Genomic DNA, 23,454 nt, shown 5'->3' on the forward strand with positions numbered 1-23,454 from the left:
TGGCAAGCCGTTCCACAGGACTACATCCAGCATCTCTACGATCGTCTCCATGGGAGAATAGCAGCCTGCATTGCTGCGAAATGTGGATATACACTGTACTAGTGCCGACATTGTGCATGCTCTGTTGCCTGTGTCTATGTGCCTGTGGTTCTGTCAGTGTGATCATGTGATGTATCTGACCCCAGGAATGTGTCAATAAAGTTTCCCCTTCCTGGGACAATGAATTCACGGTGTTCTTATTTCAATTTCCAGGAGTGTATATCGTTCCGGACCCTGTTACAAATTTTCATTCGTCCGTTCCAGTCTGTATGTATACAAATTTGTTTGATTGTTACGCAGTTTGCAGGAAGCTATGTCGTTTCCCTTCGCGCTTCTGTGGTTTCAGCTGCAGAACAGTGACAAACGTCGCCTCTGCGCTTTCGATAACAGTCTGCGGCGACGACGACGGCGGCAGCGTCACCGTAACATGTCGGGCAGTGGATGCCGTGTAGCACCTGAAGGGCCAGTGGACTTTGCCAGTTTGCCTTCTGTCATGAGCTATGGTGTTCTGAAATAATGGTTTGATCACATGCGTTACTTGTGTTTGAGTGTGTGTTATGTTGTGAACGTATTATACTCTGAAGTGCAGAGGTATTGTGTTTTTCGGGTGTTTTTAATTTACATGAAAGGGATCTGATCCAAGAGAAAATGTGGGATGATATGGAAAATTTTCAGATGATTTGTAGAAAGACTGAGTTTTGTGTTGAATGAGTGTGGTGATTGTTGGCATGCTGGTATCATTGTGGATCGTGACGTTTGTGACGAACCAGGACGCGTCTGCCTTATTTTGGAGGACCTGAATTTTTTTTAAGATGGCAGGCTGCTGCCATTCCCCAGTCGTCGCACCCATAAAGTAGCGCTGGAAGGACCATCATCTTCCATATCTTTAGTTTAGTCGTGGTGGTCAGATCATTGCCTTCTAGCACTGCATATAGATTGTAAATGCTGCCTGAACCTCTATTACGTGCCTCAGTGATGTGGCAGTTCCACAGCAATTTGGAATCTATCCTTAGGCCTAAGTACTTTACTTCCTTACACCAGGCGGATGGTGGGGGGTCCGTACCATCAATAGATACCTGACAGTTGGGAGGCCGCCTCCTGATAGTAAACATGATTGCATTAGAATGAGATTTTCACTCTGCAGCGGAGTGTGCGCTGATATGAAACTTCCTGGCAGATTAAAACTGTGTGCCCGACCGAGACTCGAACTCGGGACCTTTGCCTTTCGCGGGCAAGTGCTCTACCATCTGAGCTACCGAAGCACGACTCACGCCCGGTACTCACAGCTTTACTTCTGCCCGCGGAAGGCAAAGGTCCCGAGTTCGAGTCTCGGTCGGGCACACAGTTTTAATCTGCCAGGAAGTTTCATGATTGCATTACATTTCTCAGCAATTATTTTTATTTCCCAACTATTACATTGTTGTAAACGTAGGCTTCCGCGGCCGTTGTCACAAGCAATAACATTCTTCTGGGTTTGAGGCCGCATTGTCATCTATAAAAATCCGACGTTTCGGCGACTTGCTAGGCGTCTTCCTCAGGGTGTATTGCAGTTAGCAATGCACCCTGAGGAAGGCGCCTAGCAACAGTCGCCGAAACGTCGGAATTTTATAGATGACAACGCGGTCTCAAACCCAGAAGAATTTTATTGACTATTACACTATTGGTTAATTACATCTAGATGTTTCTGGAGGTACTGTGCTGTGTAATTTAAGTTCGGGTGACTTGCGTAGATGGCTGTATCGTCCGCAAACAGTGCAATGAGTGTGTTGGGACGCCTTGGAATGTCGTTTGTGTACAAACTGTAAAGGAATGGCGCCAACGCCTGCTTCGGTGACCTTAAGATTCCTTTTACTACGGTCTAACATAACAAAGAATTCCCTATCCTCTAAAAACGAAGCCAGGATCTTAACTATATGTACAGGGGATTCGCATTGTGGAGCTTGTAGATTAAGTCGTCGTGCTAGACACGGTCGAATGCGTTTTCAACGTCTAGGAAGACCGCGCCTGTGCTGTGCCAGTCAGGCCTGGCCTTACATATCTGTTCGATCACACGAGTGGCTTGGAAAATGGTGCCATGCCCGGCTCGAAAACCAAATTGTTCAGGGATGGTGATATTGTTTTCTGTGAGGATGGATTGAAATGCTGCTACGATCAGGTGCTCAAGGATTTTTCCGAGGAAACTGACGAATGACATATGGCAGTAGTTCTGTTGGAATAGGGGACTTTTATTGGATTTAGGTAGACTAATTACTTTAGCTATTTTCCAAGGAGGATGCGGAGGCGGAGTTATAGATCGAGGTAAGACAGAGGAGTGCTGAGGGAGGTAAATTTTTGAGTTGTAGGGTCCGTATACCTTCTGGACCCGGAGACTTGGAGTTACCGAGCCTTTTAATAATCGAACAGACAGTATGGCAGGTGACGGGCTCGAAGGACGTTGGCCATGCGCGTCGTAGGATACTGGGAACTTCTCTCATTACTCGTGCACCTTGGATTGGAGTTCCAGCGAGTTAGCCATGGGCTCCGTCCTCTCAGAGGGGTCATAGGCAAGGCCGTTCTCTCCGTGCAGCGGCTGGATATTTCTGGGTTTTTCCCTTCGTGCTTTAACCACCCTCCTGAATTTCTGGGGATTGTTTTCTGATTCTCGTAGTGTGTTTGCCCATCGAGCGCTCCTGTACTCGGGCAGTCGCACTCGAAGTTGTTGGGTAAGACTGCTTGTGATCTGCCTATCGAGATTCCAAATCTGCCTACTCCTCTCCTTACTAGCCGGCCGCACGTCTGCATGTTACCGATTACCGATGATGGTGCCACTAAAGTGGAGTTACTAAATACAGTTTTCCGTAATTCCGTCACGAAAGAAGATGAAGTAAATATTCCAGAATTCGAAACCAGAACAGCTGTTAGCATGAGCGACATAAAAGTAGATATCTTAGGTGTTGCGAAACAACTCAAATCACTTAAGAAAGGCAAGTCTTCCGGTCCAGATGGTATACCAATCAGGTTCCTTTCAGAATATGCAGACACAATAGCGCCTTTCTTAGCAATCATATACAACCGCTCACTTGACTAAAAGGTCTGTTCCTACAGACTGGAAAGTAGCACAGGTCACACCAATATTCAAGAAGGGAAATAGGAGAAACTAATTCAGATCGATTCCATATTCCTAGATTTCCAGAAGACTTTTGATACCGTTCCTCGCAAGCGACTATTAATCAAATTGCGTGCATATGGAGTATCGTCTCAGTTGTGTGACTGGATTCGTGATTTCCTCAGAGAGGTCACAATTCGTAGTGACAGACGGTAAATCATCGAGTAGAACAGAAGTGATATCTGGCGTTCCACAAGGTAGTGTCATAGGCCCTCTGCTGTTCCTGATTTACATAAATGATCTAGGTGATAATCTGAGCAGCCCCCTTAGATTGTTTGCAGATGATGCTGTAATTTACCGTCTAGTAAAATCATCAGACGATCAATTCCATTTACAAAATGATCAAGAGAGAATTTCTGTATGGTGCCAAAAGTGGCAAATGGCACTAAACAAAGAAAAGTGCGAGGTCTACCAGCAGGGTACTAAAAGAAATCCGATAAATTTTAGGTATACGATGAATCGCACAAATCTAAGGGCTGTCAATTCGACTAAATACCTAGGAATTACAATTACAAGCAACTTAAATTGGAAAGACCACACCGATAATATTGTGGGGAATGCGAAACAAAGACTGCGCTTTGTTGGCAGAACACTTAGAAGATGCGACAAGCCGACTTAACAGACAGCCTACATTACACTTGCCGTTCTCTGCCGGAATATTGCTGCGCGGTGTGGGATCCTTACCAGGTAGGATTGACGGAGGACATCGAAAAAGTGGAAAGAAGGGCAGCTCGTTTCGTGTTATCGCGCAATATGGGTGAGAGTGTCACTGATATGATACGTGTGTTGGGGTGGCAGTCACTGAAACAAAGGCGGTTTTCTTTACGGCGAGATCTATTTACGAAATTTCAATCACCAACTTTCTCTTCCGACTTCGAAAATATTTTGTTGACACCAAGCTACGTAGGGAGAAATGATCATCAGAATGAAATAAGAGAAGTCAGAGCTCGAACGGAAAGATTTAGGTGTTCCTTTTTCCCATGCGCCATTCGAGAGTGGAATGGTGGAGAAGTAGTATGAAAATGGTTCGATGAACCCTCCGCTAGGCACTTGAGTGTGAATTGCAGAGTAGCCATGTAGATGTAGATGGATGGGAGAGTGGTAGGGGGACGCTATCACAGAATGCTAGGGGGCAAACTCCGGTTCCTCAGTGCTTCTGTCGCCCCCGTCGAGCGCGGAAGTCGTTCTCGGGCGACGTTGTGACTTTAGCTGGTTGAGCGTTGGGTCCCAGGATTTACTGAGAATAAAGCCACTGCCTCTGCTGAGCAGGCGGTAGGCCATTCGTGTTCCAACAGCCTCCTTCAGTATATTTCCAAAATGGAAGGGATTACGTGGGAGTGAAAGACTTCAGGAGTTTCTCCAACATAGGAACTCCCTGCACCACATCACCAAATTCACTATAGGGTGAAAGAGAACAGTGAACGTTTCTTTTTGAACGTCATAGTCGAGTGCAAAGCGGAATCGCTGTGGGACACCGTGCGGAAAGTCAGCCACACTAATTTGTATCTCCATGTCTCCAGACATCGTCCTTCACAGCGTGAAGTTGTGCTGCACACGCTGGTACACAGGTCCTGTGCAATGACGTTCGAAGAAAGCCTACTAACGGAGCTCAACCACCTCAAGGACGTATTGGAAAAGAATAGATACGTGGGGGACAAATCCAACGTGCTTTCAGGCAGAAGGTATAGGCCCTGCACATAGAACACGACGAGAACGCTAAAAGGCTCACTGTACGCTGGAAGTGTATCGAACGACATCGACAGAATAATGGCTCGACCTAACATTAAATGCTTGTTTTCCTCTACTTCCGAAAACAAAAAATGCATGCACTATTATTCTAATACCCAATGCTGTATTTTAGTCGCGGTGAAAGAAGAACTGGGGTTCCGTAAACTAGGTGTGTACCACATTCCACGCAGATGTGGTGAGGCATACGTCAGGCTGAATGTGCAGACATTCAAAGGATGATGCCAGCAACACGGAGGCACTCCGAACTCAAACAACAGACCAAATCTGTTGTCATGGATCACAGTGCAGCTAAAAGGGACTCGGTGACACGGGGACGCATGGATTGTGTTCTAAAGCCGACGACGTGATCAGTGAAGACAATAGCTTCACTCCCAGTAAAGTACGGGACCTAGCGCTCAGCCTACCGAAGTCATAACGTCGGCCGAGAGTAATTTCCGCGCCCAATGGGGGCAGCTGGTCGCTTATCTGTCGAACATTCCTCGCTCGGCAGGCTTGCAAGTTAAACATTAAAATGTTACTTCTGCTGAACCTTTCGTTGTGGTGTTATGTTTCACCTGTCCTGCTGGATTGGCCTCTTGTAATATGGGTATGATTTTCCTCAAGTTGCTGCGGAGGAAATTATTCTCGCAGCAGGTCAGATCAACGTGTCGTCGGCCTGTGGTGTGGTTAGTGGCCCACTGCCGTGATTGCGCGATTGACGCGAGTTTTCGTAGAAAGCGCCCGGACTCAGCAGAATTCTGTCCCGCTAAAGCGGAATTCCAGTGTCTTCGCCCAGCAGACGAGTTGAATACCGGCTCAGAAAGCGCAGAGCGCGTTCCAGAGCTCTATTCTCGGTACACCCTCTGCAGCGCTGCGATGTGAGTCAGCGGCCGTCCCCCCGAATCACGGCCGCGAACTCGAGCAACTGCCTGACCGTGTTAGGTAGAGCACTATGCCGTGATGCGGCAACAGCGACGACTGTAGATTAAGCAGCGGATACAGGACGCGGAGACTTCCCACTGCTCTGCTTCTGACGTCGCGCATATCTACATCTACATTTATACTCCGCAAGTCACCCAACGGTGTGTGATGGAGGGCACTTTACGTGCCACTGTCAATTACCTCCCTTTGCTGTTCCACTCGCGTATGGTTCGCGGGAAGAACGACTGCCGGAAAGCCTCCATGCGCGCTCGAATCCCGAGCGCCTCTCTTGCAGAATCTGCCACTTGAGTTTGCTATACATCTCCGTAACGCTATCACGCTTACCAAATAACCCTGTGACGAAACGCACCGCTCTTCTTTGGATTTTCTCTATCTCCTCTGTCAACCCGACCTGGTACGGCTCCCACACTGATGAGCAATACTCAAGTATAGGTCGAACGAGTGTTTTGTAAGCCACCTCCTTTGTTGATGGACTACATTTTCTAAGGACTCTCCCAATGAATCTCAACCTGGCACCCGCCTTACCAACAATTAATTTTATATGATCATTCCACTTCAAATCGTTCCGTACGCATACTCCCAGATATTTTACGGAAGTAACTGCTACCAGTGTTTGTTCCACTGTCATATAATCATACAATAAAGGATCCTTCTTTCTATGTATTCGCAATACGTTACATTTGTCTATGTTAAGGGTCAGTTGCCGCTCCCTGCACCAAGTGCCTATCCGCTTCAAATCTTCCTGCATTTCACTGTAATTTTCTAATGCTGCAACTTCTCTGTATACTACAGCATCATCCGCGAAAAGCCGCATGGAACTTCCGACACTATCTACTAGGTCATTTATATATATTGTCAAAAGCAATGGTCCCATAACACTCCCCTATGGTACGCCAGAGGTTACTTTAACGTCTGTAGACGTGTCTCCATTGAGAACAACATGCAGTGTTCTGTTTGCTAAAAACTCTTCAATCCAGCCTCACAGCTGGTGTGATATTCCGTAGGCTCTTACTTTGTTTATCAGGCGATAGTGCGGAACTGTATCGAACGCCTTCCGGAAGTCAAGGAAAATAGCATCTACCTGGGAGCCTGTATCTAATATTTTCTGGGTCTCATGAACAAATAAAGCGAGTTGGGTCTCACACGATCGCTGTTTCCGGAATCCATGTTGATTCCTACAGAGTAGATTCTGGGTTTCCAGAAATGACATGATGATGATTATCGGTGGCTGATCTAGAGGCAGCTTCCGTTGGGTGAAACATTCCTCACACACAAATAAAGAAAAGATGTTATCTGGACATGTGTCCGGAAACGCTTGATTTCCATGTTAGAGCTCATTTTAGTTTCGTCAGTATGTACTGTACTTCCTCGATTCACCGCCAGTTGGCCCAATTGAAGGAAGGTAATGTTGACTTCGGTGCTCGTGTTGACATGCGACTCATTGCTCTACAGTACTAGCATCAAGCACATCAGTACGTAGCATCAACAGGTTAGTGTTCATCACGAACGTGGTTTTGCAGTCAGTGCAGTGTTTACAAATGCGGAGTTGTCAGATGCCCATTTGATGTATGGATTAGCACGGGGCAATAGCCGTGGCGCAGTACGTTTGTATAGAGACAGATTTCCAGAACGAAGGTGTCCCGACAGGAAGACGTTCGAAGCAATTGATCGGCGTCTTAGGGAGCACGAAACATTCCAGCCTATGACTCGCGACTGGTGAAGATCTAGAACGACGAGGACACCTGCAATGGACGAGGGAATTCTTCGTGCAGTTGACGATAACCCTAATCTCAGCGTCAGAGAAGTTGCTGCTGTACAAGATAACGTTGACCACATCACTGTATGGAGAGTGCCACGGGAGAACCAGTTGTTTCCGTACCATGTACAGCGTGTGCAGGCACTATCAGCAGCTGACTGGCCTCCACGGGTACACTTCTGCGAATGGTTCATCCAACAATGTGTCAATCCTCATTTCAGCGCAAATGTTCTCTTTACGGACGAGGCTTCTTACCAACGTGTTCAAATTGTAAATTTTCACAATAAACATGTGTGGGCTGACGAGAATCCGCACGCAATTGTGCAATCACGTCATCAACACAGATTTTGTGTGAACATTTGGGCAGGCATTGTTGGTGATGTCTTGATTGGGCCCCATGTTCTTCCACCTACGCTCAATGGAGCACGTTATCATGATTTCATACGGGATACTCTACCTGTACTGTTAGAACATGTGCCTTTACAAGAACGACACAACATGTGGTTCATGCACGATGGAGCTCCTGCACATTTCAGTCGAAGTGTTCGTACGCTTCTCAACAACAGATTCGGTGACCGATGGATTAGTAGAGGCGGACCAATTCCATGGCCTCCACGCTCTCCTGACCTCAACCCTCTTGACTTTCATTTACGGGGTCATTTGAAAGCTCTTGTCTACGCAACCCCGCTACCAAATGTAGAGACTTTTCGTGCTCGTATTGTAGATGGCTGTGATACAATACGCCATTCTCCAGGGTTGCATCAGCGCATCAGGGATTCCATGCGACGGAGGGTGGATGCATGTATCCTCGCTAACGGAGGATATTTTGAACATTTCCTGTAACAAAGTGTTTGAAGTCACGCTGGTACGTTCTGTTGCTGTGTTTTTCCATTCCATGATTAATGTGATTTGAAGAGAAGTAATACAATGAGCTCTAATATGGAAAGTAAGCGTTTCCGGACACGTGTTCACATAACATATTTTCTTTCTTTGTGTGTGAGGAATGTTTCCTGAAAGTTTGGACCTACCTTTTTTTGTAACACCCTGTATAGATATATATACACTTGAATATTTCCGGTATCTCAACTGCAGATTTTTCAGCGCTCATTTAACTTTAGGACTCTGCATCTCAGAATGAACAAAAGTGGACTTGTACCACTATTGAAATAAGCCCTTCATATGGAAGTTGGGTCTGGCCGTGAGTCGTGCACGGGTAGCCAAATGGTTGCCGGCACGGTAGCTCAGTGTGTTCGATCAGAGGGTTTAGCTACCTTCTGTAATAAAAAACTGAGTGAATGGATCAACGAACAACCTGAACGAGTGTCATCCGCCACGAACAAATTCAACGAACAATATAGAACAAAATGAGATCAACAAAAAAGAAAAGATGGTAAGGCGACCGCTCGCGATAAACGGGAAATTCGGGTTCGTGTCCCGGTCTGGCATAAATTTTCACTGTCGTCATTCCATTCTACACCTGATGGTAGTCATTCGCAGTTGCGAATTTGTTTGACATTGAATTGAAGTGGCCACTTCATCGGCCATGCTTCTATTGCATCGGACCCGAATTGTAGGCGGCATCTCATTGTCTGGACGTTCATACTGCGGATAAACAGCGCTGTAACGTCGGCCTAAAGAGCCAACTCTATGCGTGCCAGCCTTTGTGCGTCGGAAGTGAACAGAGAGTACAGCAAGGGGCTGAGTACCACTCCCTGCGGTACCAAATGGTTCAAATGGCTCTGAGCACTATGGGACTTAACATCTGAGGTCATCAGTCCCCTAGACTTAGAACTACTTAAACCTAACTAACCTAACGACATCGCTCACATCCATGCCGGAGGCAGGATTCGAACCTGCGACCGCAGCGGTCGCGCTGTTCCAGACTGAAGCACCTAGAACCGCTCGGCCACATCGGCCGGCGCCCATGCGGTACCAGTGCGCTTCATGATCCGTCATCTGCCCTCACATGGAAGGTCCTCTCAGCAAGGTAGGACCCAAGAAGAGCCACGTGTGACGTCGGTATCCCACGCATAAAGAGTTTGTCTCTCCTCAATTGAGAACGTTTGGAGTATTGTGCGCAGGACCCTCCAGCCAGCTCGGAATTTTGATGATCTAACGCGCCAATTGGACAGAATTTGGCACGATATCCCTCTAGAGGACGTCCAACAACTCTACCAATCCATGTCAAGCCGAATACCTGCTTGCATAAGGGCCAGAGGTGACGTTACTGACTTGTTGGATGTGAGGTCCGCCAGTTATGCAAAACATAAGTTTTTTCTCAGTACCCATACATCATCAGTGGGCTTTCGTTTTTATTTATTCTGTAATGTGAACATTTTGTTAAATGATTATAAAACTATGTGCATCTTTAGTTCAAACAATAGATCGGTTTTTTTTTTTTTTTTTTTTTTTTGGAAATACCTTTACATTTGGTGTGCATGAATTTTCTGGTTGACTTGTGTGTTAACTACTACAGGTAGCTTGTCACCTGCAACCAAACGATGTCGATGTGAGAGTTTTTTGCTGGGAGTTAACCTATCTTCTAGAATGTAATTTAGTTTGTCGCGATGTTTTCGCGCCTATATTCGTTTTTACTTACGTTTTCGTATGGCAAACACTTCCATTCTCTGCATCATGCTGAGGTGTTGTGATGCACACGTAACTATAACAAGCATTTTCCACAAATAACGTAGTAAAACACTTTTCACTTCACCAAAACACAGTGTGATTGTGGTTTGCTTTGTGTCCCAGCCCAGTCAGTGTTCATTTGTTCATCAGAGTGTTCGGCGCCAAATTTGAATTTTGTTTGCATTTTATCTTTGTGTGTGTGTGTGTGTGTGTGTGTATGTGTGTGTGTGTGTGTCTGTGTGTGTGTGTGTTTTCTGTGCGCTTCTTAGCTGTGTGTGTTGTCTTTTATATGGTATTCCTTTTGTGTGTAAATGGTGCATCTTTGCAGATTTTAATGTCATACACTAAAATCTGCAAAGACGCACCATTTACACACAAAAGGAATACCATATAAAAGACAACACACACAGCTAAGAAGCCCACTTAAAACACACATACACACAAAGATAAAATGCAAACAAAATTCAAATTTGGTGTCGAACTCTGGTGAACAAATGAACACTAACTGGGTTGGGACACACAACAAACCACAATCACACTCTGTTTTGGTGAAGTGAAAAGTGTTTTACTACGTTATTTGTGGAAAATACTTGTTATAGTTACGTGTACATCACAACACCTCTGCGTGATGTGCAGAATGGAAGTGCTTGCCACATGAAAACGCAAGTAAAAACGAATATAGGCGCGAAAACATCGCGACAAACTAAATTACATTCTAGAAGATAGGTTAACTCCCAGCAATAAACTTTCTCATTGACATCGTTTGGTTGCAGATGACAAGCTACCTGTAGTAATTAACACACAAGTGATCCAGAAAATTCATGCACACCAAATGTAAAGGTATTTACAAAAAGAAACGATCTATTGTTTGAACTAAAGATCCACATAATTTCATAATCATTTAACAAAAATTTTCACATTACAGAATAAATAAAAACGAAAACCCACTGATGATGTTTGGGTACTGTGAAAAAACGGTGTTTTGCATAGCTGGCGGACCTCACAGCCAACAATTTTAACTGCAAACACGGCCAACACAGGGAGCTGCAAATCAAAATGATGAATGTTACTGACTTGTTCAGTTTGTGAAGTTCGTTCTCTTGAATAAATCGTCCAATTTTTCTGAAACTGAAATCGTTTGTTTGCTCCGTCCCTTTCGAATAATTTCTTTGTGGTGCGTCGTTTTTTGTTTTTTAGAGTGTAGAACAACTACTGAACAGACGTCTCTTGCTAGCATATTTTGTATGGCGAAAGTGCGCTTGGTTCACACAGGTGGTGCTCACAAAGCACTTACTCTTGCCACTACGTCGCTATAGTATTGTAGGACCTCAAAGGCCAGGGAGTCGGTAATGAAGCAAATATGCTATTTCACCTAAGGTTACCGATCTTTCCCCATTGATGCCGACTGAGAACTGGAGCGAAATGCACCCATGGAAGAAGCAAGTAAGAAAGTAGGAGGGAATATATAACTGAATTGCCCCTCCAGCCACCTCACTTACTGCTGTTTAGTTTCTCTTGGTATGATCTGCTTTGTAAATAAAAAAGAATTCAAGAATAAACATTCTGTCACTGATTAATAATATTACGGGTGTTGTCACTCGTTGTACCTATAGACAGCTATCTCTGTTCTTCTAATTAGAGTCTCGTGTAAACAAATGTACTCACTGCAACGGTTATCGGCTACAGTGCTCAACAATCTGGTGGCTAAAGATCAGCGAAAGAAGGCCTTACTCATGTATCAGGTGCTTTGTTGTTGATCCAGCGCGATTCACGAATGAAACTCTGATACACGTTAAAGCATCGAAAGTCTTAAGATTCTTCGCTGAACACTATACTGAACGTTTAACCCGTGTAGTTTTTGTATCAAATCTCAATGGGCAGGTGTATTTCAATAATGCTTCATTTTTAACTAAACCTGCTTACAGTATCTATGAAATTACAAATTTTGTTGGATCTCCGTAAAATAATCAGGGGATGGAAGTGATTTTACGGAAGGAGTGGGCGCTTTGGCAGTTATGCCAGGGGCGCAGGTTCACCTTGGTACGGCTCTGCTTCTCACTTCAGAAACTGATAGCATATGCACAAAACGTTCTTCGCTTGCATATACGCGCGCACATACTAGTCGGACCATAGACTTACACAGACTTCCGATTCCCCTGTATTGTTTCAGCTGCTTTGCAGGATTCCGTAACAAATGGTTAAAATGGCTCTAAGCACTATGGGACTTAACATCTGAGGTCATCAGTCCCCTAGACTTGGAACTACGTAAACCTAACTAACCTAGGAACATCACACACATCCATGCCCGAGGATTCCGTAACACTTCAATGAAATGTTTCTCTGTTAGGGTTGAATGTGGCATGAACAGGTTGGCTTCGGTGCTCCCACAGCTAATGATACAAAAGAGCGAAGTCGTGGGACATATACACCATAGAACTGGTTCTCCCCTCCTTGTGGTCCCCTCATTGCAGATGCTGGCCAGCGAATCTTCAACAACGTGACTCACATATGGTCTGCATAAACTACTTACTTCCTCTTATTTTCAGGGACTCGTATCGAATGTGCAAAAAAACTGTGAATAAAACCTTTGTGGTAGGGATTTATAAGACGTGCTGACCAGTAAGTTGCAAAAGGTGATGTATATTACACTCATGTTCAGAAAAAACAGAATACCTTGAGTGACTAGAGATAGGATGTCATATTCACAGCACAGTACATTAGTATGTTCTACAGAAATGGATAACATTTGAACCATGTCGGTCCGTGGGTTCAAGGTCAAGGTCAATATTGATATCGCGGTGGAACATCACCCAGCGATAAAACGTGCCTGCGGCTCTCGTTGTCGCTCTAAACCGAAGGTAATGGATCAGTGAGCAGATATGCAGGATGTGAGAACCGTACCGTCAAATAAGTGAGTTTGAAAGACGGCGCATTATTGAAATGAAAGAATGTGATGCATCCATCTGGGAAACTGCTCCTCGTGTGGGACATGGGTTTTCGGCAGTGCAACGGGTGTGTGCGAAGTAGTTCATGGAAGGCCCTAGAACACGACGAGATGGGTCAGGTCGCACCACCTAGAAACCCCTCCCCCCCTCCTCGCCCCCGGGAAGATCGACACCTCATCCTAATGGCATTGCAGGACAGATCAGCGTCTCCCCGGCTCTGGCGCAACAATGGAACAGTGTAACACATGGTACACTATCAGGGGTGACAGTCAGTCGCTGCTTACTACGATACGGGTTATGTGCGCGTCGTTCATTTCTCTGGCTAACTTAGACGAATGTGCAGGAACGTGCCAGACGGGAGTGGTGTATGGAACGACGTTACTGACAAGGCAACCTCCCCATCGCACCCCCCTCAGACTTAGTTATAATTTGGCACAGTGGATAGGCCTTGAAAAACTGAACACAGATCAGTCGAGAAAGCAGGAAGAAGTTGTGTGGAACTATGAAAAAATAAGCAAAATATACAAACTGAGTAGTCCATGGGCCACATAGGCAACATCAAGGCTAATATGGTCACGGGCGCGCCGTGGTCCTGTGGTTAGCGTGAGTGGCTGCGGAGCGAGAGGTACTGGGTTCAAGTCTACTCTCGAGCGAAAAGTTTATATTTTTTATTTTTGCAAAGTTATGATCTGTCCGTTCGTTCATTGACGTCTCTGTTCACTGTAATAAGTTTAGTGTCTGTTTTGCGACCGCACTGCAAAACCGTGCGATTGGTAGACGAAAGGACGTGCCCTCTCCAATGGGAACCGAAAACATTTGATCCAGCAAAACACGTCTGATATATTCTAGACGACACTGGTGACGGCATGTGCGTCACATGACAGGAATATGTTGTCGACCCACCTAACTTGCACACTTGGCGAATGGGTGAAAAGATTCTTCTACCTTGCCCGATTTAGGTTTTCTTGTGGATGTGATAATCACTCCCAAAAAAGTGATGAAAACATAAGAGTATGTCACATAAACTGCAACAAATGAATGCAACAGTTTCACACTCACACAGTTTTCTCTGTGCTCTGTCAAAACATATGTTTTTAACGTTTTCAAATTTTTCCGTGCGTAGACCGTCAGATCCTGCATATGTCCAAGCAAATCTGAACATGTCCTGGAATTTTGGAGAGCGAAGTTGATCATGTCTGAGTGCATGAACTTTGATAATTGTCTGAAACTAAAAATTTAAACTTTTTACGGGAGGGAAGGCTTGAACCAAGGACCTCTTGTTCCGCAGCTGCTCACGCTACCCACGGGACCACGGCGCTTCTGTGCAGACATCATCCTTGATGTTGCCTATGTTGCCCACGGACTACTCAGTTTGTATATTTTGCTTATTTCTTCGTAGTTCCACACAACTTCTTCCTGTTTTCTCGATTGATCTGTGTTCAGTTTTTCAAGGCCTATCCCTGTGCCAACCTATAACTAAATCTGAGGTGGGTGCGATGGGAAGGTTCCCTTGTGAGATAGGAACGGTATCAGATAGTGTCTTCGGACGAATCCAGAATATGTTTGTTTGAAAGTGATGGCCACATTTTGGTTCGTCGAAGACAGGGGGAGCGGCATCACAGTGACTGATTCACGTAAGACATACAGCGCCAGCCCGAGGCCTTGTAGTGTGTGGAGGTATTGAGTACAACCACAAATCACAGTTGGTACGTGTCCACGGCACTGCGATCAGTGTGACCTACGCCAATGACATTCTGCAACTCGTAGCCATATTCTTTCTGCACAATACCCCAGACGCCATTTTTCAGCAAAGACAATGCACGACCACGTTTTGCTGTACGAACACATTCCGTCTTTTTTTTCTTACACTCGCTCATCCATGAACCCCTCCACAGAATATTGAAACGAAAAGTCAAAACAGCTGTCACCAAAGTTTTCAGCCACTCGCTAACAGCTAGTACATACGACCCGCCACCCCTCCCCCCCCCCCAAAAAAAATGTCAGCGCTATCCCCCTCTCCCCTCCTCTTCTCACTCACTCACGCACATGGTATAAACATCATAAATAGAAGTTAGTTTCGAACATATACTTTATTAGGTTCAAAAATGTTCAAATGTGGTTGGTTTGGGGAAGGAGACCAGACAGCGTGGTCATCGGTCTCATCGGATTATGGAAGGACGGGGAAGGAAGTCGGCCGTGCCCTTTCAGAGGAACCATCCCGGCATTTGCCTGGAGTGATTTAGGGAAATCACGGAAAACCTAAATCAGGATGGCCGGACGCGGGATTGAACCGTCGTCCTCCCGAATGCGAGTCCAGTGTCTAACCACTGCGCCACCTCGCTCGGTGTTCAAATGAGTGTGAAATCTTATGGGACTTAACTGCTAAGGTCATCAGTCCCTAAGCTTACACACTACTGAAATTATCCTAAGGACAAACACACATAACCATGCCCGAGGGAGGACTCGAACCTCCGCCGGGACCAGCCGCACAGCCCACGACTGCAGCGCCCTGACCGCCCGGTTAATCCCGCGCGGCATTTCGTTAGGTTGGCAACAAATAGGTAAAAATACCAAAGAAGATGAAACACGCAATGGAGTCGCAATATTTACGCTGTGAAAATCAGTGTACGACGAAATAGTTGTATCGAGTGACAAAAGAACAATAGTCCACCACAAAAAAGAGTGAGAAACATGGTGAACAGTGTGTGGAAGGCGAGAACACAAAGATGTGATTATATGGCAGTGATAAAAATGGTAGTGCGACCGCCAGACCAGATGTGAGGAAACGCAGATCAGCAAATCATAAGTAATTACGTTTTTTTACAAAAAATCGTAAAGTGAACTGTTTGATACTCTATAACTAACAAAAACTGTATCGTTATAGATCTCACTGATGATGCCTTAGAACAGGAGAAGGCGAAACGCGTATGGGATAGATAAAGTAACTAACAGCAGGAAAAGGCTGTTTGATTTACAAAACAAATATTTATATGCTTGCTGCGGAGGATGGCCACACAAACAAACTTGTTGACATTCCGTCTTGGTGTCACAGGATGTCAGTCTTCCGCCCTGGGCCGCCAAATCAGCAGACTTGTCGCCCATCGAAATGTGTGGGACATGATGAAACGACGGGTGCAGCGCTGTGGCCCAATGCCGACCGCCACAGATGAACTTTGGAACCAGCTGAATGCAGTGTGGATGACCATACCACAGGACGCCATTCGCACCTTACACGCGACTATGCCATGACGCTTGGAGCAAATTGTCAGGGCCCGTCGCGGACCCTGCGCCTACTAGGCAACAAGACAAGAGCTGATCCGAGGTGACTGAAATGCTAAGCATTCCTGCAGAACTTACTAATGTACATGTCCTGTGAATATGAATGTTCTATCCCTAATTGTTCAAGGTGTTCTGTTTCTTCTGAACAGGAATGTAATATTATAAAAAATTATACTCACAATGATTCATGTGTACCTTTTAGGTATCACCAATAACCCCCCACATCCAATTCTTTAACGAATCGAACTCCTGTGTTAGTAGTAAAGAAGTAATACATTAATATGTCATGGCTGATGCTGAGGTTTTAATGCATTTATTTATTTAATCGTATGGTGATTTTATACAATATACAGTTGATATAAGACAAGTGATTGTATACAATACACATATTATATCAGGCAAGATTAAACCTTCAAGTCCGTGTTTTTCAACCAATTACTTAAGCTGGGTGTGAGAGTGAACAAGTCATCGGGAATTGCAGGGTACGAATGAAGTGGACAGCGTTGGACTAGATGTTCAATTGTGTGCTCGTCTTGATTACATTCACACATTGGTGAACTGATCCAGCCCCGATTGTACCTGAAGTAGCTACAACCACCATGTCCAGTCCTTAGCCTATCGAGGCGGCACCAGAGGTTCCTCAGTAGGTCAAAACCTTTTAGCTTCTTTGTGGGATCAAGGTGATGGGCTCTTGTTCCCAATTTTTTTGTTGACCATTCATGCTTCCAGCTTTCATTTATATCAAAACCATCCGCGTAGAGTTGTCCTGCAGTAACGCTTGCTGGTGTTCTTGATCGCAATCGTTGCTGTGGCGGATGACAGAATTCCTGATGCAGTGGTAGAGAGGGTGGTGCAGAGATTTTCTTGGACTGCCTCAGTAGAGCTTGTTTCCGCCATAAGTGAGGTGGAGGGATGTGACTCGATACAGGTTACCAGTGGCATGGGCTCGGTTTGATGGTACCAGTAATGCAGCGCATTGTGTCGTTCAGTTTTGTGTCTACCTTCTTCACATGTACACTTTCCAACCAGACAGGTGCACAGTACTCGGCAGCAGAGTACACAAGACTGATGCCAGTTAAACGCAGAGAGTGAGCAGAGGTTCCCCAGGAGGTACCACTGAGCTTATGTAGTATGTTGTTCCTTGCAGCAACTTTATGAGAAAGCTTGGTGATGTGCTCTTTGTAGCTCAGGGTTCTACCTAGAGTGATTCCGAGATATTTTGGAAAAGGATTCAACGTTTGTCCATTGAGCAGAACTCTTGGTTTGTAGTTCGCAGCACGATTTGCTGGATGGAAACAAGAGACTTCAGTTTTTGTTGTGCTTGGGATCAATCTCCAGGTCTTAAAGAAAGTTGACATCTTCTCCAGATCCTCATTAAGAATTCGTTCACCACTTTAGAAAGTACTGCTCAGTGCTACCAGTGCGACGTCATCAGCTTAGGTGAATTTAGTTGATGTGGTTGGTAAATCATTAATGTATAAATTGAATAGTGATGGGGTAAAACAGATCCCTGTGATAGTCCATTATTTAGTTTCCGTTTTTGGCTTTTAGAGCTGCCTAGAAACACTTCAAATTGCCTTTCACTAAGCATGCTGGATATTAGATTCACAATTTCTCGACTTGGTACAACTTGCAGTAGCTTGTAGACCAGTCCCTGTCGCCAGACAGTGTCGTACGCGGCTGTCAGGTCGATGAAGACAGCTGTTGATTTCAGATGGCCTTGCTTCAGTATGGGTAGTTAGGGCAAGAACTTGGTCGGTGCAGCTGCGTCCTTGTCTGAAGCCAGCTTGTTCAGGAGGGGTAGCAGCCTCGATGAGCGGCGCTATTCTGGTTAGGAGGACTCGTTCCAAAAGTTTGAATGTACAACTGAGCAGTGCTATAGGACGGTAGCTTTCAGGCTTGCCAGGTTTGAATTGTCTGGGAAGTTTGTTCTCTTTGAGTATGTAAGTGAAGAGCGAAGTGAGCCAGCGTATGCAGTGTGGGCCCATGTTCTTAATAAATTCATTATATATTTTGTCGGAGCCTGCAGCCTTACCGACTTTCAGTTGCTTGACAGCACTTTGTATTTCCGCTATGGAGAAGGGCCTGGAAAGCGGCTCGTTTCTTGGGGCACTGCGCTTGAGGTTAGAGAGGTTACATTTCACTGCTCTGGTGTGATTCTTGTCTCTCTTTGCCCTTGTGAGGTCTGCGATCCGGTTGGCAATGAGGTCGGGACTCAATTTAGGATACGGCTTTATGAGGTGTTGGGGGTCGATCGTTGCTCACGTCCGTAGGTAAACCTAAATTACCCTACACGTGACCCCTGGGTGGTGCTAAACGAGCAACAGTGTCATAGGTGATATACAATTTTAATGCATGAACAGCGAAGATGCGGTAAGCGATAACCTTTATTTCTCACATTATTCTATGGGTTGTGTCAGCGAGATAATGTATGAAATTGTGTATAAAGGTTGTTGGAAAACGCTAAGAGCTTTCATTCCCAAATCCTGGATGAGTATATCGTGGGTAACTCTCTTGCCGTGACTTACACTGCCGCAATGCATATGCACGGGTTCTAACTTTAATACCTGACTTATTGTGTTAAGCCTTTAACGTAAGATTATACCTCTTACCGAGCTTATAGATAAAACGGATGATGGATAGCAAGGAGCATTACATAAGTAGCACCTGTGCTCAACTCGGCGCAGTCTGAATATTTCTATGAAGAAACGAAGGCCATGGCTTTCAGAGGAAAAAGCCCCCTAAGAGCTAAAATAATGATAAATAACCAAATATCTGAAAAAATGGCTCTAAGCACTATGGGACTTAACATCTATGGTCATCAGTCCCCTAGAACTTAAAACTACTTAAACCTAACTAACCTAAGGACATCACACTACACCCAGCCATCACGAGGCGGAGAAAATCCCTGACCCCGCCGGGAATCGAACCCGGGAACCCTGGCGCGGGAAGCGAGAACGCTACCGCACGACCACGAGCTGCGGACAAATAACTGAAAAAGTCTCCAATTTTAGGTACCTTGTATATGACATATCTTTTGACAACAACACAGACATAGATATTAAATTTAATATTTATGTTTGTGTAGACGTAATTTTCAAATGATATGCGGCACCCACCATGAGAAGAACATCAAAAAACAAACCCTGATGGAGACCCAGCTCAATTTCTAGAATGTAATGGCTGTTCATAAGCTGCCTTATGGTAGTGTCATGGATAACGAGAGAGAGAGAGAAAGAGTAAGTGAGAGAGAGAGAGAGAGAGAGAGAGAGAGAGCCGCATGGTTTGAGGCATCATGTCACGGACTGCGCGGCCTCTCCCGTCGGAGGTTCGAGTCTTCCCTCGGGCATGGGTGTGTGTGTTGTTGTTAGCATAAGTTAGTTCGAGTTAGTTTAATTAATTTGTAAGTCTAGGGACCGATGACCTTAGCAGTTTGGTCCCTTAGGAATTGACACACATTTGAATATTTAGAGAGAGAGAGAGAGAGAGAGAGAGAAAGAAAGAAAGAGATAAAAGCCGCGTACAAACAGCAGAAATGACATTTTTAAGGTCTGTAAAAGGATGTTCAAAACGACCTAAATAATAAAATACAACACCATAAAAATTGGAAAGACCATTTAGAACTGGAATAGTCAATCTTTTTTTACCTACAGCCGGTTGTGTATCACTGATAGTAGTAAAATTTCCTAACCGCTCACTGGTTCCACAGTAACACAGATTTATAACGTAGGGAAGCAACTTTATAAAATTTATAAAGCAGAGTTACGGCAAGTTAAAGCATATAATAATAATTACTCACCAAATACTTTATGCCAAAATGTTATGAAAATCTAATGAAAATGTTTTTAAAACCCCTACCGCCAATGTGCACCATGAAAGTGGGATGGCCTATTAGTGGGCGCTGGAGACCAGGTTGACTACCACTGAAAGACTGCCAAAAGATGCTAGTAGATACTGTACAAGCCAGTCGGAAGAAGAAGTGTGGGAAGACCAAAGAAAACATGGGAACAAATCGTACGAGGGCAGCACCTAATCCTTCTACATTTACATCTACATGACTACTCTGCAATTCACATTTAAGTGCTTGGCAGAGGGTTCATCGAACCACAATCATACTATCTCCCTACCATTCCACTCCCGAACAGCGCGCGGGAAAAACGAACGCCTAAACCTTTCTGTTCGAGCTCTGATTTCTCTTATTTTATTTTGATGATCATTCCTACCTATGTAGGTAGCTTGGGCTCAACAAAATATTTTCGCATTCGGAAGATAAAGTTGGTGACTGAAATTTCGTAAATAGATCTCCCCGCGACGAAAAACGTCTTTGCTTTAATAACTTCCATCCCAACTCGCGTATCATATCTGCCACACTCTCTCCCCTATTACGTGATAATACAAAACGAGCTGCCCTTTTTTGCACCCTTTGATGTCCTCCGTCAATCCCACCTGGTAAGGATCCCACACCGCGCAGCAATATTCTAACAGAGAACGAACGAGTGTAGCTGCTGTCTCTTTAGTGGACTTGTTGCATCTTCTAAGTGTCCTGCCAATGAAACGCAACCTTTGGCTCGCCTTCCCCACAATATTATCTATGTGGTCTTTCCAACTGAAGTTGTTCGTAATTTTTACACCCAGGTACTTACTTGAATTGACAGCCTTGAGAATTGTACTATTTATCGAGTAATCGAATTCCAACGGATTTATCGCTTTGCAACTGATATTGGTCTTCAGATGACCTTACTTCCTTGTCGGGAAGAATAAGAATAAGAGGAGGAGGAGGAAGACTGCATAAATTATGATAACATTTTAAATTTTTAAATTTGATCAATAATGGTATTAAATATAAAATAAAAGTTTTGTTGGTCCTTGAAGCAGTTTGACAGACAATCTGCAACTATAAACGGAAGAACCACTTTAGCCCATCAGTAATATGAATGATAAACTGGAATGGATGATACCAATCACACGGAATGTAATAAGTTTCGTATATACACTCCTGGAAATTGAAATAAGAACACCGTGAATTCATTGTCCCAGGAAGGGGAAACTTTCTTGACACATTCCTGGGGTCAGATACATCACATGATCACACTGACAGAACCACAGGCACATAGACACAGGCAACAGAGCATGCACAATGTCGGCACTAGTACAGTGTATATCCACCTTTCGCAGCAATGCAGGCTGCTATTCTCCCATGGAGACGATCGTAGAGATGCTGGATGTAGTCCTGTGGAACGGCTTGCCATGCCATTTCCACCTGGCGCCTCAGTTGGACCAGCGTTCGTGCTGGACGTGCAGACCGCGTGAGACGACGCTTCATCCAGTCCCAAACATGCTCAATGGGGGACAGATCCGGAGATCTTGCTGGCCAGGGTAGTTGACTTACACCTTCTAGAGCACGTTGGGTGGCACGGGATACATGCGGACGTGCATTGTCCTGTTGGAACAGCAAGTTCCCTTGCCGGTCTAGGAATGGTAGAACGATGGGTTCGATGACGGTTTGGATGTACCGTGCACTATTCAGTGTCCCCTCGACGATCACCAGTGGTGTACGGCCAGTGTAGGAGATCGCTCCCCACACCATGATGCCGGGTGTTGGCCCTGTGTGCCTCGGTCGTATGCAGTCCTGATTGTGGCGCTCACCTGCACGGCGCCAAACACGCATACGACCATCATTGGCACCAAGGCAGAAGCGACTCTCATCGCTGAAGACGACACGTCTCCATTCGTTCCTCCACTCACGCCTGTCGCGACACCACTGGAGGCGGGCTGCACGATGTTGGGGCGTGAGCGGAAGACGGCCTAACGGTGTGCGGGACCGTAGCCCAGCTTCATGGAGACGGTTGCGAATGGTCCTCGCCGATACCCCAGGAGCAACAGTGTCCCTAATTTGCTGGGAAGTGGCGGTGCGGTCCCCTACGGCATTCCGTAGGATCCTACGGTCTTGGCGTGCATCCGTGCGTCGCTGCGGTCCGGTCCCAGGTCGACGGGCACGTGCACCTTCCGCCGACCACTGGCGACAACATCGATGTACTGTGGAGACCTCACGCCCCACGTGTTGAGTAATTCGGCGGTACGTCCACCCGGCCTCCCGCATGCCCACTATACGCCCTCGCCCAAAGTCCGTCAACTGCAAATACGGTTCACGTCCACGCTGTCGCGGCATGCTACCAGTGTTAAAGACTGCGATGGAGCTCCGTATGCCACGGCAAACTGGCTGACACTGACGGCGGCGGTGCACAAATGCTGCGCAGCTAGCGCCATTCGACGGCCAACACCGCGGTTCCTGGTGTGTCCGCTGTGCCGTGCGTGTGATCATTGCTTGTACAGCCCTCTCGCAGTGTCCGGAGCAAGTATGGTGGGTCTGACACACCGGTGTCAATGTGTTCTTTTTTCCATTTCCAGGAGTGTATATTGTAAAATTTAACTGTTATGGCTTGACATATCTTCAAACTGACTCAGCTACACTTGATGAAGCTGAACACCACAGGCAATATTTCGGATTATGTTTAGGGATAATTTCTGAGTACTTTGGTATCAGGAGCCCACGGTCTCTGGTGGGTCGTTACAGACTAATTGCATTTCGTTTGACGCCTTACCGCTCCGTATTGCGTTGCACTGGAAATATCTGCTCAACAGCACGAATGCCGACGGTACGCTCAGCGTGTCTTACTTGCTTGTTGTTGTCCTCCTGCTTAGCTGAGTGGTGCCGTGCTAGAGTCCCATGCGGTGCGCCCGGGTTCGCTTCCCGGCTGGGTTGGAGATTTTCTCCGCTCGTGGACTGGCTGTTGTGTTGTCCTCAACATCATTTCATTCTCACCACCGGCACGCAAATCACCCAATGTGGCGTAGACTGAAATAAGACTTGCACTCGGCAGCCGAACTTCCCCAGGTTGCTGTTGACAACATTAATTAACGATTACTTTACTCTTTGCCCTCAAGCTTTCATCCAGTACTGCTCGGTGCTGTCTCGGGTGTGTCTTTCCTGA

The sequence above is a fragment of the Schistocerca nitens genome, chromosome 8 (genome assembly GCF_023898315.1).
Source record: "Schistocerca nitens isolate TAMUIC-IGC-003100 chromosome 8, iqSchNite1.1, whole genome shotgun sequence".
NCBI lineage: Eukaryota > Metazoa > Arthropoda > Insecta > Orthoptera > Acrididae > Schistocerca > Schistocerca nitens.